Source organism: Capsicum annuum, chromosome 11, assembly GCF_002878395.1.
Source record: "Capsicum annuum cultivar UCD-10X-F1 chromosome 11, UCD10Xv1.1, whole genome shotgun sequence".
NCBI classification, from domain to species: Eukaryota; Viridiplantae; Streptophyta; class Magnoliopsida; order Solanales; family Solanaceae; genus Capsicum; species Capsicum annuum.
The window spans coordinates 166,181,322-166,200,604 of record NC_061121.1 but is presented as its reverse complement, the minus strand read 5'-3'; the positions used below and the strand labels follow the sequence as shown (position 1 = coordinate 166,200,604).

Here is a 19,283-nt window from a genome sequence, read left to right as displayed (position 1 = left end):
TGTTTAATTGAAAACCTTGGAGTCAATTTGGTCTTATGGCTTTTTCGTGTTCATGCTGGGATCTAGGTATCATTTGGTTGAAAAAGGTTTTGGGTATAGGAGATCCAAGCTTCCCTGGTGTACGTCTTTGGTGATACCCATTAGAACGGAGAATTGTGCTTATAAGTATAATGGGATGAAGGTTGATGGTTACTTAAAATTTTATTTTAGGGGTGAACTTCAAGGAAAGGGCAAGTTGCATATTCTAGTGATACTCTTCTCTCTCGGTTAAGAGATTACCCTACTACTGTTGCATGCATTCTTATAGCACTTATGACTAAGGTTCGCATATTGCATTTGCCTTGTTCCCCAATATGAGCTTTGACCTTGTGTTAAGTTACTTATGGTATGTGCGGTTAAGTTTCTTTTGGTGTCTAGTCTTAAGGACTTATCTTATGGTATAGATTGGTCAGAATATTTCTTCTTTATAGTCTAGGGTATTGTTGTAAATTACTTCATTCCTATAGTGTCGTGTCTTATCTCTGGGATCTTTCCTGTGGGGACATAGATAACTCTCGTAATTTATTTTCTTAAATGAATTTTCTTATCTTAGGATGGTAGTGGTTTGGGAAGTATGGTAATGTGTTAAAATTAGGAATATAGAAGTCCCTAAGTGGGGGAGAATCTAGGGTGACTACTAAAAGTTAAGCTTTCTAAAAGTGAGGTAAGTTTGTTGTCATGGGAAGTGGTTAGGAAAGGAATAGGTGGTGAAAACCTTATAAAGGTTGTAAAGGGTGCTAGATCTTTTAATGGATAGATCATACTGCAAGTATATAAGTCATAGGCTTGAATGTTACGATTGGTAGATATACCAATAGTTGTATTAGGTACTTGAGATATGTTATAGGGCATGGTTTTATGAATTATTTTCATGGTTTAGCAATTGTATGATTTTAGGTGTTCAATTAAAGGTTGCGAGGTTTTGGTTATAGTGGTTGGATATGGTTTGCCCATGTCTTTTACATATGGTTTTCTTGTTATAATGGTGATAGAAGTAGAGTAGTGTTTGGGAATAAATGTAAGGAGTAGAGCCCAATGGCCTAAGTTAACTTATTTTAACTTTTGTTAGCCTTGAACAGGGATATGGTAGCGTATAGTTAGACTCAAGCTCTCGTGATGATATGTCTCAGCCAATTCTAAGTTGAATTTGATATACTATCTAGCATGAGTCCATTCATCCGATAATCTATATTTCGTGGGGGTATGGATGGTCCTTGGTTGGTTGGTTCATTTGGGTGGTATTGGTATCATGGATTCCTTTATCTTTTGGGAGGTCCCATTGAGGATCTTGGATTGGTAAGTTCGCTGGTTGTGAACAAAAGGTATGTCTACAGTAAAGATTCTATGGTGGAACTGGAAGTCCGAGAATGTCATTTGGACTGCAGAAGGGGACATGGAGTCTAAGTGTCCGCGTTGGTTCATTGTTCTAGAAATTCATGCGTAAGGTGTGTGCTCTTCAACAGGTCTTTGTTTTCTAACTTGGTTAAAGGTTAGGAATGGTTCCTCTTGCATCTTTGATTTCTAACTTAGTTAGAGGATAGAATGGGGGTGTTGGGGTGTAAATCGTGTTTGGGTTATGTAGTGATCTTCTTACCTTAATTGTGTGTCCTTGCTTTCTATTTTGGTAGAGGAAAATTTTTTTGGGTATTAATGTGTTATCTCGTTCTTGTACCTCACCCTTACTCGTCATTTAAGGATGGATGATCCTAGTGGGGGAGACTGAAATACCCCAAGCCTTGGACCCTTGTAAAATTTCTTTGTTTTTGGACTTACTGGACTTGGTACGACTCAAGGGTACCAATCGTACCCTTGGATACGATTTAGGGTGAGGCTTGGTGGTTCACTCATATAATAAGTAGTGTGTTTGGTGTAGCTACTGCCCATGATACGACTCATCTTGGTACGAGTTATATATGAACATATGTGTGATGCATGGCAAGTCGTATGGTGCTTGTTTGGCTTGTCTTGTGGAATTTGCCCAAAGTACGGTTTGTGGATATGGTTTGGTATACCACTCATGCCCTTAGGCATGATTTAGGGAGGTGTGAGCCATAGAGAAACTAGTAGGTAGGGTCTTGGCATAGTCTTGGGCACGAGTTGGGGTGCCACCCGTACCCTTGGATACATATGGTATAGGTGAGTCGTACCCCTGGACATGGCTTGTTTATAATTTTAACTCAAGGGTTGTCCGAACATTTCCTACTTCAAAGACCTTATGTTCTCACCTTATATAACCCTTGGTGGCCCCTCATAATACTTTTTAAAGGATAGAAACACTCCAAATACTCTCTCAAACTTACTCTTGAATATTTAAGGCAGGGGTTTCTCAAGTGTTCTTCAAAGGGACTCAAGAGTCATATTTTTCTTTGAAATCCTCTAGTATAAGGCATGTTCTCCTTCCCTCATCTTTATTTCCAACTAAAGGCATGGGTATTATTGTTTAAACACTGGTTAATGAATCATGAATTGTGGTATTCGAAATATATGTTGAGGGTCTAGATGCAAATGGTTTGGTATTGGTTTAACCTATTTTTTTAAATTTTTTTTGTAATGGTTTAGATATGTTGGTACTTGTTTGTTATGGTTTAACAAATGGGTATTGATTAACCCTAATTATGGTGTTTTATGCATTGGTTTTGGTCTTGGTAAAGGTATGCCCTCAACACGTTTGATAAAATGCCTAAAAGAATGTTTTCACTCATTGGAACTCTTGCGTGGTTTGGTTTGGCAATGGAAACCTAAATGGATTTGGATGGTTTTGTATGGTTTAAACGATTTAAATGATAGAAATGCTTTAAATGTTTCGCATGGTCATAAATGGTTTGGAATAGTTTTAAATGGTATAAATGGTTTACATAGTTTTGAAAAATTAAATGGTAAAGCCTTGGTGGCTATGAAATTGGTTATGCATGTGGGGTACATGGAAAATCCCCATATGGGTTTAATATGGTTAATGGAAGGGAACATGGAATCCCTTAAACCTATACATGGTTGGCTATGGATAGTACTTGCAGGTATAGTAGGTATGACGATACCATTACTAATGGCCTAAGTTAATAAATGGTTAATGGATTGGTTGGTTGCTTGGTAATGGTTTTAATTGGGCAATAATGGTAGGGTATGAAGGAATGTCATGGAAGGTGGAGGTCCTAGGGGAACCAAAACTGGAAAATCATATTTGCTGATGTGAGGTTCGGTCTTGGTGACCGTGTGCATGATGTCACACTATATTTTTGTGGAAGTACTAGTCATCCCAAGTTTTCTTCCATGGTTATGCTGCTACACGTACTGAGGCCTTTTCAGCAGGGGGAACTGAACCCATATAGCCCGTGGGGGGTTTAGGAAGGCAAAGCTACATAGCCCAGGTAAAGGTTTTGATGGTATGCTAAACCCGGTTCTCTTTCCCAGCATGGTTATACATATATGTATGGTTGTATGAATCATGGATGGTTTTACTTCGCTTTTTAAATGACATTATTTTATCCGTATCTTGAATGCATCCTAGTTCTTACCCACTAACCTGTATTCAGGAGGCTGTATACCCACGCTATGCAGGGACCGACCATTCTACCTCTCCTGTTTAGTGATCGAATTCTGGGATAGTCGATGTTTGATTAAAGTGATGAGCTTCCGTAGTTTGGAAGGCATCTATTTCTTGTCATGGTTTACTTTACATATCTCTTGTCTTTCATAGACTTTAGTTTTTGGCTATGGTCGGCGGCATATTCTGACTAGGTACTATTTGGTTGGTCCTGGGTATGGTATGGATTGGTTATTTTTCATATATATATATATATATATATATATATATAATTGGTTTTGGTTTATGGGTTTTTGCATTGATTTCGTTAGTCATTGGGTTGTTGGACTTGGTTGGGTTGGTCTCGGATATAGACGTATCCCAAAGTCACCACATGGTTGGATACTCTATCTTGTTATATGTTCGGACTTCAGTAGACTCAAGGTATGCATTTGGTGGTTGGGCTGGGTAATGGGGGCAGTTCCTAGTCCTGGTTGGACTTGGGATTGCCCATTATGACAAGGCCCTGGTTCGGGTCATATCAAATAATTAGCTCCGAAGAGCTAATATCACTGCAAAAGGCTCAATATATAACTGGTAAATCCTCTTCCTTTATCATTAGTGTTATCTACTTTCCATTATATTAATCTCGTATTTGAACTTGTTGCACAATTTTCTATTGTGTTTATGCTTTCCTTTGTTTTTTATTCAAACTTTGTCAAATGACATTTTTGTTTTGTCATTTCTTTATCCTCAAACTTGGAATTCTTCTCTTTTCCAAATTTATGATGTTTCTTGCTTTCACTGGAACCTCTTGAAATGAACAAAAGCATTGACTATTTGTACCTGCAAAACTAAAAATAAAGTTAGTGAAAAAGTTAGCCAACTAATTTTCTTCTCTGAATGTGTGTTTCACCACCGCTGTATTATTGTTCATCATGTACTTGAGCTTTTTAATTTATATAACAACTATCAAAGGCAGACCCCATATTCCATCAAAACTTTTCTTGAGAATGACGTCTTTGTTTCAATAATTACTGATATAAAGTACTGACCTATACAATACTCTAATCATATACTCAGAGCTACAACCTCAGCTCTTAGAACTAACCCATCCTTAATTTTTCTGGTTTAGGCAAAAACAAAGTCTCCTTCGTCATTTCTAATGAAAAATACACTAGAAATAGGACTAGGATTTCCTTTGCTTGCACCATCTAAATTACACTTGTAAAACCCCTTTCTAGATATTTTCATTTGATTAAGTTATATGAAATAATAAAAGTATATTCCTCAAATAGTTTAACCATCATGGGCTATAAATTAGGAAGTTCAAGCATCAAGGATATCTAAATATAAACGAAAACCTCCTTTAGGACCAAGTATAAATAGGTACAAGAGCGTTCAAATAAAAGGGAATATAAAATAAAATAAGATAAAGTTTGCACCATAAAATTTGAAGAATAGAAGCTGATGAAGATCACAATCTGTGTCACCTTAGAAAAATCAATTGATCTTGCAACCAGACTATACACTAAAAAAGGCATAGCAAGAGTAGTAGCAGTACAAATAATACGTACTGATAAATATCATCAGACGACCAGGGTTAGATCACATAAACACAATATAGAAATCATAGAAAGAAAGCATGAACACTAATCTAACAATTTAATTTACATTACTTTCATCCAGTAATATTACCTAAGAGTATTCTATTCTTATGACTGCCGACTTAGTTGTATATAATCTGTTACTAGTAGTCAATATATACCATTGATATTCCCCTTATTCCTTTCATACTTAATTTCACTAATCATCTATCACCTTTCACATTAAATATCATCCATAAGAACTCTTACTTGTTTAATCCTGATAGTTATTACAAGAAAATCCGTTCAATTAACCTCAATAATAAATAGGTACAAGATCTATAACCTAGTAACAAGTCCAACCGTGAACACTTAATAATTACTTCAGTTATATGTATTATTTAGATTTTCTCAAACAACATCAAATAGTTTAGTCAAGTATAGTCAATAAAGACATTAAAACAAGTCAAGACCTTGACTATCAATTATTAACCCAGTCCACAACCACGACTCAACAACAATTCCAGGTCAACAATCCATGACTCTAACAAAACTCATACCTTAATTTAAAAATAAAAATAACAATAACAAATATGTTAAGTATTTATCAATTTAATCTAGATCAACTCTAGGATCCATAAATAAGAACAATGGCAATTAATATGCATTTCACTCAAAGAACCAATATAATATCATATAATACATAGCCCCTATTCACTCAAAGAACCAAATATAATATTAGATAACACATACATCTTCATTCAAGGAATCAACTATAATATCAAAAAATCAAATAAACTCGTGAAGATATCCAAATACTGATACATTCCACAATTATAAGTATAAATCTTGTGAAGATATTCAAATATAGATACATTCCATAATAATTAGTATAGATCTCATTAAAATATTTGAAACTGGTACATCCTATAACCATAAGTATAAATCCCATGAAGATGTCCAAATATGGGTACATCCCACAATACTAAGCAACAAAAATCATACGATCACAATCACAATGAGAATATAAAACCATACTTTTATAATTAATAAACTTTTAATATAACCTCGTTATATGTTATAACACTTAGGATACTTATTATATCAATTTCTTAAGCATGTATTTCATAAAGGAGACAAACACTCTCTTTACTTAGTCAAATTCAATTTAATTATCTCATATAAACAACAATTATTCCATAACACGTGAAATCACAAATATGCCCAAAGGCTAGTCAACAACTTAGAACTCAGCCCTTATCTATTCATAATCATCAATTATGGCATGCCTAGGGATCAACCCACGGCTTATTCAAGTAAGCATTACCTATTCATATTCGTTAAATTTAAGTATTCATTTTAGGAGGGAATATTCGACCCAAAGGAGTGTAAACACTAGTTCAACATTTATAAATTTATTCACTAATCCAATCTTCTTTATTGGTACTGAGATCCGAGATTCTTTTATCATTAGCAGCCCTTACATTCAAGTCTTTACTAGGTTTAAGACTCTACTGTATAAAATAATTTTTCAACTTACAATCTAGTTTTAGTCATACATCTTTATACCTTTTACTTACTAACCCTTAGACTAACTTGACTTTAGGATCTTAAGTTATTTCACCTCCTCTTCATATCATAATTAGTTCTCATCACTAATTTTAAGGAAGGTTATCCTATACCTCAAACATACATAATATCAAGTTCACCTTTTTAAGGTATTTAGGCTGAATACATAGATTATAAGCTCATACAATCTCCCTATCATTATCTATATTCACATAATTCATGTTACAATCCATTATGGAGTGATACAAATGCACAACACCATCAATAATTAGTACATTAACATATCGATACACATTCATTCCATATTTTATCTCTCTAAACTTCGTGCCCATGAGCCTAAGCATGATTCCTCCTATTAAATCTATATTATGGATATAACTACTAACCACAGTCTACTACTCATAAACTATAACCTATTAGATGTCAAGATACTGCAACAAATAAGTTATACCATGGATGACCCTCCTTTTTTTTCATTTTTTTAAAGGCTAATCATTTAACAAACAACAATCAAAATAGTAATTAATAAACTACTCTTCAACAAATACCTTGGAAATTCATACCCACTAGTTCTACTCTTATTCACGATCTACAAGTATATCCAAGGGTCAATTAATCATCAAGATGTTCCTTCAAGCTCAACCCAACTCCATTAATAGAGTTTTAAAGCTAAAGGTCCCATCTTTATTGAATTTAAGGTCCCCACCTATCCATTTTTATATTTTTAACCACAATTTCATACTAGGAAGAGTTTATTCACAATCTAAAGTCAATTCTGGGTGAAAATACATACACCCATGGGTTTTCACCATAAATTTATGAACCTGAGCTTCTAAACCATAAGACTTTCACCATAGTTACCTTATTCTATTGATTCTAGATGATGAATGGATTAATCATTGTTAAAAAGGAGTAAAAATCCTACTTCAATGAACGATTTCCACCCAAACCAAGAACTTCTCTCTAGGGCTTAAGAGTGAAATTTTGCAGTTTAGAGGGATAAAACCTTTCAAAATAAGGTTATAAACTACTATTACATAGCTATAGAGACATTAACCCACTATGACGGTCGCATATTTTTAGCAAAAATAGTATTCGGTAAAATGCTCTTAACATTTTACTCAAAAAATGAATTAAAGAATGGCTAGCATTGTTGGAAAGAATACTCAGAGATATTTAATTTTGTGGGTATTGGGTCTATAACTCCTTATATTCTAGGATGATTGGTCATTTGAAGTTGACCCCAGTTTAAACTTAACTTAAAACTAAATTGGTAAGGACACTTTCAACTTAACTTTGTGCAAGGGATATTGTGTAACTTTAGTATATTTCAAATGCACTCTTATACTAAATAATTGATCCTAACACATACAAATAATGAGATTTTTATACCTTTACCACATATATTTTTAGTAACAATTGAATCGATTGTTACAATAGATACCAATTTATCATTCATTCTTCCCAAATGCACTTTGGAAGAAGAGATGGACAAGGTTGGAATTAGTAGGAAACTAATTTTCGGGTTGCTCATATGCACCTTACTTACCTAATAACCATTGTTTATCAACCAAAACATAATTATACTCGGCCTCTCTATGAGACTTTTTAAGACCAGAAGATAAACGAGAAAACATTTATACATGAATTAGTTATTTCCCTCATCGGTCTAAGAATTGAACCTTGAGAATTGATGAAAAAGTAACATCTAAAATTAAAAAAAACTAAATAATTTCTACATTAATCTTGGTATAGCAGCCCAATTCCACTATCACGACATCGCTAGAGCAACATATAAATTACAATAACAATATAGGTGAGGTAGAAACTCAGAAAGCTTTTGAGTTTTACCTTCTTCACAACTATACTCAGATTTTTGACATCCCAAACTAACCTTTTTATGCTAAACACTATACTTGAGTTATACTTGGCCGAACTCAATTACAAAAGTTTTTGTGGGATATTATGTCCCTCATATATAATGATATAACCTTAATTTCATTAGCCACTACACCACAGGACACCAAATAGCTCTAAACCACACAACATCAGATTTTTATTAGAACCACCCTAGCATGAGATTTATCTACATTATACATAGGAAAAACTTTACCTGGGTAATTACAACTTAAACAATGTTATAACAAACATAACATCACCAAACACAACATCATGTTTTCCACTTAGGACATCTACCTTATAAACATTTTCACCCTTTTATGATTAATGCTTAGGAATAGACTATCTGGAGTACAACCACCAACCAACAAACCACTATGGGATTTATGAATGCATAGATTGTCCATGTAATGACCCTTCAGGTAATTTTCTCTATTTCTACTAATTTTCACTGTTAAATATTTTCTATAGCTTTTCTAAAACATTTATGACTTACTAGGACTGGAAATTTTGTTACCATGCAATTCATTTAGTTTTTAGAGTCAATTTTCTATTTTAAAGTCTTTGCTGGTTCCAAATAGCCATTGGGTGAAAAATTTAGTTAAATAACCTCGTATGATAATTCTTATTATTCTAACAGCTCTAAAATATTGATTTTAGGCTAGGCAAACTCTTGGTTTGAGTCTCGAGGCACCCGCGCTCATTTTGAATTATTAGTCAGAAAGTTAAAAAATTAGAATATAGGTGTGCAACCTACTTTCTATTGAAAATACCTCAGATGAAAATTTTGACTGTGCTGTTGAGTTTGGAATGTCGAATTTGATAGAATAGCATAGTCCATTTGCATACATTGGTTTTTGATTGAATCCCAAGAGATTGGTGGAGACTTTAAAAATTCCAAGTCTTAACTACATCTAGTGCACTTGCTGATAGAGATGTCAGGGGTCACGATTGTGAAACCCTTGGCAGACACCAAGTATTATAATAGTGATACCATATCACGATAGCAAATCATTTGGTAGATCATTAGATATCACAATTGCGAGGGTCGAGTTGTAATTGCTATATCCAAACACCTGAGAATGGTATAAATATTCCTCTTTTAACTCATTTTTGTCCATTCCTCATCTATTCCTCATCTATAGGCTGGAGCACTAATAGACAGACTCTGGGGACGAACATCACGGCTACCCTCATCTATAGGTTGAATTCTTTTGTGAAACCTAGTATTTCAGACATTTTACTCCTCCTTAAATGCTAATTTTCTATAAGCATATGTTTTAAAGTGTTGTTCATATGGTATAGATGTTTGTTTTGAAACATGGGTTGAGGGTTTCTAATGTTTGTTGTTGAACAATGTTTCCCATGGTTTACCTATGACTATTCATGCTTTAATTTTGGTTTTGAACTTATAGGGTGAATGGGTATGGTGAATAAACTAGGGGATTGTGATTTTCCCCAATTTGTGACTTTTGAAGTTGTTATGACCTCAACCCTATATTGTGAAATCGGTTTTGAGTATGAAAAATATGCACATTGAACTACTCTTGAATTAGTGCATGATGTGAAAGGTTATTAAAGCTTAATGATTTTGAATTGAACCTTATGGGTTGTGTAATTCTCCAAGACAATGTATTATTGAGCCAAGGGGCCGTTAATTTCCCTAAATAATGAAGTTGTTTCGGCATGTTGATGTTACATTTCAAGTGTAGTTGTTATGATGATACCAATGATGTATTCCTAAATGTGTATCATGGTTAAATGAATGGGGATGCATGATAATTATCTAATTGGGCTTTAATAAGGGTTGTGTAGCTGAGTAGTGAAAGTGGAGGACTTGAGGGACCAAATCGTGGTTGCTGATGCGGTATATGACTGGGTGGTTCGAGTCCTCCTTATTATTATCATATGATTGGGAGGTTCGAGTCCCCTATATTATACTACATGATTGAGTGCTTGCATCACCTTGATATGTCGAGAGGTTTAAGTCCCCCATAGTGCACATGTATACTCTCTGGTTCGTGCGACCACACGCACTGGGGCTTACCATTTTGGAGAGGGATGGGCCCATATAGCCCGTGGGTGCCTTCTTATGTTATGACGGTTGAGATACACAATCTAGGCTAAGTTTTAAAGTGCATGTTAATCCTTGTTCCTTACCCCGGCTATGTTATCCTTATTCCCGAGTGACATTATAGTGCTCAATGCACTAACCGTCTCCAAATGTTGAATCCCCATGTGATGCTGGCACCGAAGATACTTCTACCTTTCTTGCGCAGAGTTAGGTGGATCGTCTAGTTTTGTTGGTTCATTGTGGTGGATCGGCTCGTTTTTTTGGTTCATTGTTGTGAAGTGGTGAGCCTCCACTCTTCGAAAGGCTTAGGAATTTCATCAGTTCTAATCCTAGAGTAGAATTGACATCTTTCATTATCATTAACATTATCATTGTCAGAGTCGGGGATATGTCCCAACCGAGACAGGTTTTTGATTCTTTTGTTAGAAGGCTTTGTTGGATTACTGTGGACTTGGGTGATGTTCGTAGGTTTTTTTGCTGGTTATCGATTTATGGTTATAGAAACGATTTAAATATCATTAAGCTTATTCTTATGCTATCTATTATATATTTGAAATTCATCCGACGTTGGGGATGTTGTGTTCACTTGTTAGGTGCAGGGGCTGTCTCTGGTCCATATGGGACTTTAGATACCTGTCAGGCCAGGACCTAGTTCGTGCCGTGACAAGTTTTCATGCATGTTGTTATAACCTTCCTATTTTTATTTTTCTGAAACTCCATGGATGTATCAACCTGCAAAGGTTCACGATAGGTAACCAATGCTAAATCATGATTGTTATCATCCAATCCTTGATGTACCAGATTAGTGTTTTCGGTATTACTAAACTGTACCAGCTGATTGCCCATGACTGAGTTGATTGTCACAGGAACATGAGCATCTTCCCCTTTCACCTTGCACCCATTCTTCTCTGCTACAAAATTATTAACAATGAGTGTTTCATCAATAACTTCCTCAATAGTATTTGCCGTTATTTCATTAATTGGATTAATCCTTTGAGAATTTCTCTGTTCATCCAATTTGTTTGCATCAAAGATTGGTACGACATAATTAACACCAGTAATTTCCATATCCCTAACACCCTCGGTACTATTTTCTATTGCTTTATTAGCTGTTGAGATCATTGCAACAGATCTCAAATCATTTAAGAAGGTCTTTATTAAGATTCAGAACTGAATGATTTAATGCTTTATCAATGCTTCTTTTCTTATAGATTTTACAATCATTTGTTTGTGAATTTGCAGATCCTGCTTTCATATCCTTCCTAGTGATTATATAATTCTCCTTTTGATGCTTTTAACCTTGACCAGTCATGTTACATTTCATTTCCTTTGCAGTTTCTTCCTAAGGTAATACTATTTACAGATTATCAAATGGATTATTAGAATTAATCTCACTTTGACCATGTTGCATTCCATCATTCTCCTTGATCAACTTGGTAGTGTTTTGTTCTAGTTTAAATCTCCTACTAGTAGGATTCCACTTTACAAATATCACTTTTCCATTCGATATCTTCTTTGTATACCTTCCTCACTTTGCATTGTATTTCTGCCTATTTCTTCTTCTTGTTCATTCTCCTCTTTCTTGGGTTTCAATTCTTGGTGCAAGGTTTTACAATCACTTTCATCATGTCCTTGCAATTTGCATGTAACAGTACTTTGGTAACGCATCATACTGAATATAGATTTTTTGAACCTTAGCCTTGTTTGTTTTAACATTGATTACCTCATGACTCCACATAGTCAGGTAATTTAGGTGCTAAGTCCTCTTGAACTTTGACCGTTGCATAGCTAGGTTTAGTCTTATTAATAGTAGCTTGATACAATTGAATTGGCTTCCCCATTGCATATGCCAATGAAAATAAGGATTCCTTTACAAAGAAAGTAGGTAACAAGTCCGGAAAAGATATCCATGACATAGCTTGTGTGGTTTCTTCATTTGGTTTAAAAGTAGCATCATAAATCAGTGGATGCATCTGATAAGCAAGACCATCTTAAGCAATGGTATGATAAACAGTTTTTAACATCATGCTTACAAAATCATTCATTCTCGAAAATCTCATTAAAATATATCTGTCTCAGAAGACCTATTTTGCATTCCCCTTTAATCTTACATTGTTTTCATGTTTTGGAATTTGAATATGCAGGTCCTCTAAATCTGGCCAACCATAAGAGAATTTCACAATAACTGCAAGTTGAATATTTTCAATTATGTTCATCTTTCGCACGAGCCGGGGGTCTATCGGAAACAACCTCTCTACTTCTTCGGAGGTAGTGGTATGGACTGCGTACATGTTACCCTCCCCAGACCTCATTTTGTGGGAATACACTGGGCCTGTTGTTGTTGTTGTTGTTGTTGTATGTTCATCTTTCGCACTTAATCACCTCTCCATGAAATCCAAGGAATTCCGTCTTTGTAGTTAATAGATTCTATAGTTGTTGAAACATTATTATTGATCAGGTGAGATTTCGATTTGGGCCTTAACAAATCAAAAAAATTGAGTTGCTTGCCATTAGGAATTTCAGCTTGATCACAACTTTTATTCTCATCAGCAGGCAAATTACTAGTATTCAAAGGCAAAATAGTTTTAGAAGGTGAATTTGGATGATATAGTTCTGGAAATATCAAGGGGGAGGTAATTGAAAATTGATAGTCAGTCATAGATGGTTGGGCCTGTTGTTGTTGTTGTTGTTATATAGTCGGTCATAGATGGCTGACCCTTTGCCGCATCGGTCATGCCGGCATCGACGATCTAATAAAAAATGGCTAGGGTTTTGGTGGCTAGGGTTTACTTTTATTAGTTGTGGTTTTGGTACTCATACTACACTTCTGTACCATTTTGGGGTAGATCTGTGTACTAGTTGCCGTTGATGATTCATCGATCGTGCTATGTTGGGTTCTAAATATAGGGTGAGCTCTTGGAGTCCAAGTTGCCCATTTCCTTCAATCTTATTTATGTCTAGTCATTCGCTTCGAGACAAATTGTATTGTCTATTTTAGAACTTGAGTTGTACTTATAGTAGTCTTCTATTGATTCTACCAGGTCGTGGGATGGTTATCTGTTTTGTTGGTTATCTCGTCTATTTCTATTGTTTTTCTTATTTATAAGTCGCAATTGTCTATTTTTACCTCTTTTTGGGCATTTCCTCCAAGTTATTCCATTGCAATTAACTGCGAACTACGGTTTGGCTTACCTACTGACAGGGTTTGGTAGGTGCCATCATTACTCGTAAATCAGGTTGTGACTGTCCACCAAAACTTACATTATCTTTTTCACCCTAAAAAATCAATTGCCCATAACAGCTAACTTTTTAGTTGTCATTTATAGACAAGTTGTACTTGTTAAGCCTCACAACTAGCTTACAACTAGTCAATTTACCAGCTGTAGCTTGCTTTAATTCCTCAAGGTGAAATGCTAATCAAATATTTTTGTGCAACAATGAGAGATGTCTATGCATAAATACATCCAATAATAAGTCAAAAATCAAACCAGTATAATTCAATACAGATATTCGTCAAGGAAAAACCCCGACTAATGAAAGCAACCAATAACTAGGAAAATATAAATTGTGAAAAGCAACATGTTAAGTCAAGAATACGATTAACAACAGTAAGTTCCAGCATGACTCAATTATTCCTTAAGAAGGCATAAATAGAAATTATACCTTTCAATAATACAGTTGCCTATATCACTCATGGATCCAACTAAAAATAATACAAATCACAAAATCAAGTCAAGTCTGATGTTTAAATATGTATGCCTCCTCAAACAGACAGCAACGTCCACACCCGAACTTTAACTTATAACAATTCTCTCTTTCAGGCAACAATAGCCCTTTATCCCATGGTCCTTAATAAGTATTCTGCCAGTCCTATAATAAGAGTTTTCCATAGTCATAAACCATGTTTCCCTTAAATCATTTTTATGAATGACAAAACCATGCCAAGCATTTATAAACCAACTTCAATTCAAACCACATAGCAATTAAATTCCTTTAACCATTTACACATAATCAAGTTATGACCTTTTACCAGCCATAAAGTTTCATAGCATTTCAACAAGCACATTTCACATATTCACAGTCTTTCAAGTAATACCTATATCCATAACTACCAAACTTAATTTTTAGCATTAAACTAATCCTTTTCATCATACTTTATCCAAATATATACAAAGTAACCAAACCACACAAGATCCCAAATATATCAATCAAATAGATGTCATTCACTAATTAAGTTTCACAACCTAAGACTACCCCTAGTCGTAACGCAGTACTTAGAGTCATAAGTGACCCCAAACTGCCGCATGGCTTGATATGACACTAAGAATAACACATTGCAAAAACTAAAGTCTGATTAATATATGAAAATCAAAATCAAATGTCAATGTTAAAATAGAAATAAAAAAACTGAACATCATATAAAATTGAAAATCTACTATCTGCCTGAAAGCCTCTACTAAGAAGAGTTTCCAGGATAAGCCCCCAGCTAATTCTAACTATCTGAAATTGAAATAAACTACAATAAAATAATAATAATAGTCCTCGAATAATGAGGACTCACAAAAGTATTGCTACTAATGTAGTAGCTGACCGTTCTATGTAGATTTAGATATTGAATACCGAAACCTATATTCTGAGACAATATAACACAAAAAAAATATGAGATCAATACTTATAGTGTATTTAGTATGTGATATAGGGAATAACTGATATATGCTAAACATGATCCATGAAACATGGTAAGCTGATACAGGAGCAAGTAATAAATATGTGCTGTGTGATAAGCTAAATAATTGAATACAAGGTTATGCAAGTATCTAAATATGATCTGTGGGTTTCGGACTGCGGGAGCTACTAATAATTGACGTACAGTAATCTAAGATAACAATGGTCCAACTTATGACCCTAGCTGAAAGGTTATTCTATACCTTGCTAGGGGTATGAACACTAACTGTCAGTATCAAGCATGGTTTGATTGGTGACCCTTTAAAGCCTATGGTGGCACCGTAGTTGTACGTTTAAGGATTTCTATTAAATGTTTCATCCTAATTGATGAGTGATCTTTCATCCCTGAATCCTTTCACGTACTACTTGATGAGTGGTAAATTTACCACTCATTTACATCCAAATTCGTTCACTCTACTATGATTTAAAGATGCGAATGAGACAACTTTATTAGTTGAATCCACTAATTTTCACATTTTGTAGATATACAGGCGATGAGATTGAAAGAAGTGGAATTGAGCTTAAAAGGGATCAAAAGGAGAAGAAAAGTGCAAAAGCTGGAAGACCCTGAGCAGGAACAAGTCTTAGTTACCGCAATCGTAGTCTGAGGGACGCAATCACGGCTAGATAAGTTTAGTAAACTTCCAGTGATCAGGATAAACTTATGGCAGTCACAATGGGTGCGATCGTGGACAAATTATCGCGATCACAACATCGCGGGTTTATGCCTAGAGGCAATTGTGTAATTTGATATAATTGACCCCAAATCCTTTATAAGTCATAAACCCTTTTTTATTTGGCATTCATCACTTTGAGAATGGAATTGGAATACTTTGAAAACCCTACTAATTTGGGAAACTATTGTATTTGATTTTCCAATTTGAGTTTAGTGAAATTGAAGAATCTTCTTACTTTCAATTTCCATGGATGAATTGAATGACCATTTTGTTATATTTCTTATCCCTAAATTCATGAGTAGCTAAATAATTTATCTTAGGGTTATCTTGAAATAGGGTGCAAATATGTGTGGGTAGTGATTTATTAGTGTAGATTCTTGGTTGATTGTGCGTTTTACTAATGTTTGCTTGATTTAGTTGGGATTTATTGGTGAAAACTCTAAATTCCCAAAATGGATTTGTGGGTAAAACACAAATTCTCAAACTCTCACATCATCCTTGAAAGAGAGATGGGCGCATACCTTTGTATCCTATTCATCCTTGAAAGAGGGATACGGGTGACAAAGTATTAGTGAACAATAGTTAGATTTAGCTTATGCTTTTTTCATCATCTTTGAAATAAGGTGATACGAAACGACCCGAGGCCTTGTTGTAATGGGCATTCCAAGTCCAACCTGAACTAGAGACCACCCCGTAACCCAACCCAACCAACCTACATATATCCTGTGTTGGATGAATTCCAAAAGTATAACAAGATAGAGTTATTGAGTAATCCAAGACTCTGGGATACGTCTATGACCTTAACCACCCAAATGAGTCCACCCATCCGATACCCAACCAAAAACCAATACCAAACCAAACCATGAACCAAAACCATAACAATAACCAAACAAACTTACATAACATATAAAAGGATGGAACAACCAACAATACAGTCAATCGATATCTTCCCCAATGATAATCCCAATACTAAAGCTGGCACCACTACCGATCCCGTCCATACCAACCCATAGTAGTTCCATAAAACCCTCTAACAAAAAAAACCAATATCCGATTGGGACATGCCCCTAACCATAGCCAAAACCAATATCTATAAAATATCAAAAGTATGTAAAAACACCCATGAACATGAAATCGAGCCTTCTGGAATATGGAAGCTTATTATTTCAATCCAATAGCCAATCCCAAATCCGATCACTAAGCAGGAGTAGTAGAATGGTCGGTTCCTATATCACATGGGAAAACATCCACCCGAGGATGGTTTAACGGGTGAACACTAGCAAGTACTTAGGATAGGAATAAAATAATGCCATCTAGTAAAACCAAGTAAACCAACAATATGCACACAACCATACACATATATATAACTATGCCGGGAAAGGAAACCTAGTTTAGCATCCATTTAAAACCATTAACCTAGGTATATAAAGCTTAACCGTCCTAGAACTATCCACGGTTTATATGGGTTCAGTGTAACCTTTTGATCAGGCCCCGATACATGTATCCGCACCAACCAAAAATACCATAAGAGTAGGAAATTCCCAAGTACCTTTTGCTCTCCATGATACATATGTATAGTGTACTTAGAGGATTCCCATGTACCTCCTAGTATCATATATGGTCTCTATGAGCAACCTCTCATGTCAGCAAACATAAGTTTTCAGTGTTCGCCCATTGGACTCGTACCCTCATGATTAGCTATCATACCCCGCCATGATTGCCCAATTAAAATTAGTTCAAACCAACCAAACCATTATTCCATTAATATTAACCAAGGCTATAAGAAGTGGTATCGTCATACCAACTATAGCTTGTAAGCAATGTCCTTAGCCAACCTTTTTATGTAAAATGGATTCCTATGTACCCATAGATTACATTATCAAGTTAACTTGAGGGAGTCTCATGTACCCCACAAGTGTTCCATTATTATGTTTGCTTGGGGGCATCCTATGTACCCTATAAGGAAGTTTAATTAACCATAACCATAACAGCCAACCCTTACCATTTATCCATTCGAACCCATTTAAACTATTTAGGGTTCCATTACTAAACCAACCATGCAATAGTTCCATTAAAAACCCAATAGCATAGTAAAAGCATTATCATAGGGGTTTTATCAAATATTTTAGGGGCATAGTGTTTCCATAGCCAATTCCAATTACCAATTAACCATTACCATGCAACCAATTATCCCAACCACCATTAAAGCATGTAAAAACATAAATTAAACTTGGGAAAACTATAACTAATTATTTAATACCGAAAACCCCAACACATATTTGAATACCCCAAAACCATACGATAATCATGCCATACAAATATTGTATAAATCATGCCTCTAGTTGGAATAAATAATGAGGAAGAAGTATCTTGCTTTAGATGATGCAAATGATGAAGAGAAATCACCCAATCAAGCCCCAAATTGCTTGTCTAGATGAAACCCTAGCCTTATCTTACCCAAAAGCCTTAGAGAGAATTAAAAAGTGTTTTGAGTGTTTTAGATTAGAATAACAGGGCAAATAACATCTCACGTATGATATAAGTCATGGGGTCATTATTGGTTTGGAGGGGAAATGTCTAGATTACCCCTAACTTAACTGCATAAAATCCCCACATATGGGTACGACTCAACCATACCGATCGCACCTTCCAATATGAGTGGTACCCACAATTTGCACCCTAGACCTCCTTTAGACCCCAACACTAGCTGACATACGACCATGCAAGCAAAATCGTATTCAAGGATATGACTAGTACCCTTAACTCGTACCCATAGCAGAACCAAGAGGATTGACACTGTCCAACATATGAGTTGGACAACATGACTCATACCCTATCTTACGACCTATGGTAAGCCACTTGTACTCAGATTAAAGTTACATTACTAAGTCCCAAATTAAGTGAAGGAAAACCCAATCATATGACCCATATCCGACTATACGACTCGTACCAACTCAAGTCATACCCATTCTATAAACCAATCTAACCCACCAACCTTCACTAGTTACTGTACGAACCAACCTTACCAACCGTACCCTAGTATTGACCTATACCCTCTAGTCATACCTTGACCAGAAATAAGAAATATAAGAAATTTTCTAAGAGTCCCAAACCCAGGGTGTTTTAGTCTTCCCCACTAGGATCATTCATCCTTAAATGACAATAAGGTAGGTACAAGCATGATTTACATCTTA

General features: G+C 35.2%; 1 long non-coding RNA gene across 1 annotated transcript; it reads left to right on the top strand.

Annotated features, from left to right (window-relative positions):
* Window positions 1-10,294: 10,294 nt before the first annotated feature.
* On the top strand, window positions 10,295-13,197 carry LOC124888527. Its single transcript, XR_007046896.1, has 2 exons — window positions 10,295-12,034; window positions 12,832-13,197. It is a non-coding gene; the product is annotated as an uncharacterized LOC124888527 (long non-coding RNA).
* The last annotated feature ends 6,086 nt before the right edge of the window (window positions 13,198-19,283 follow it).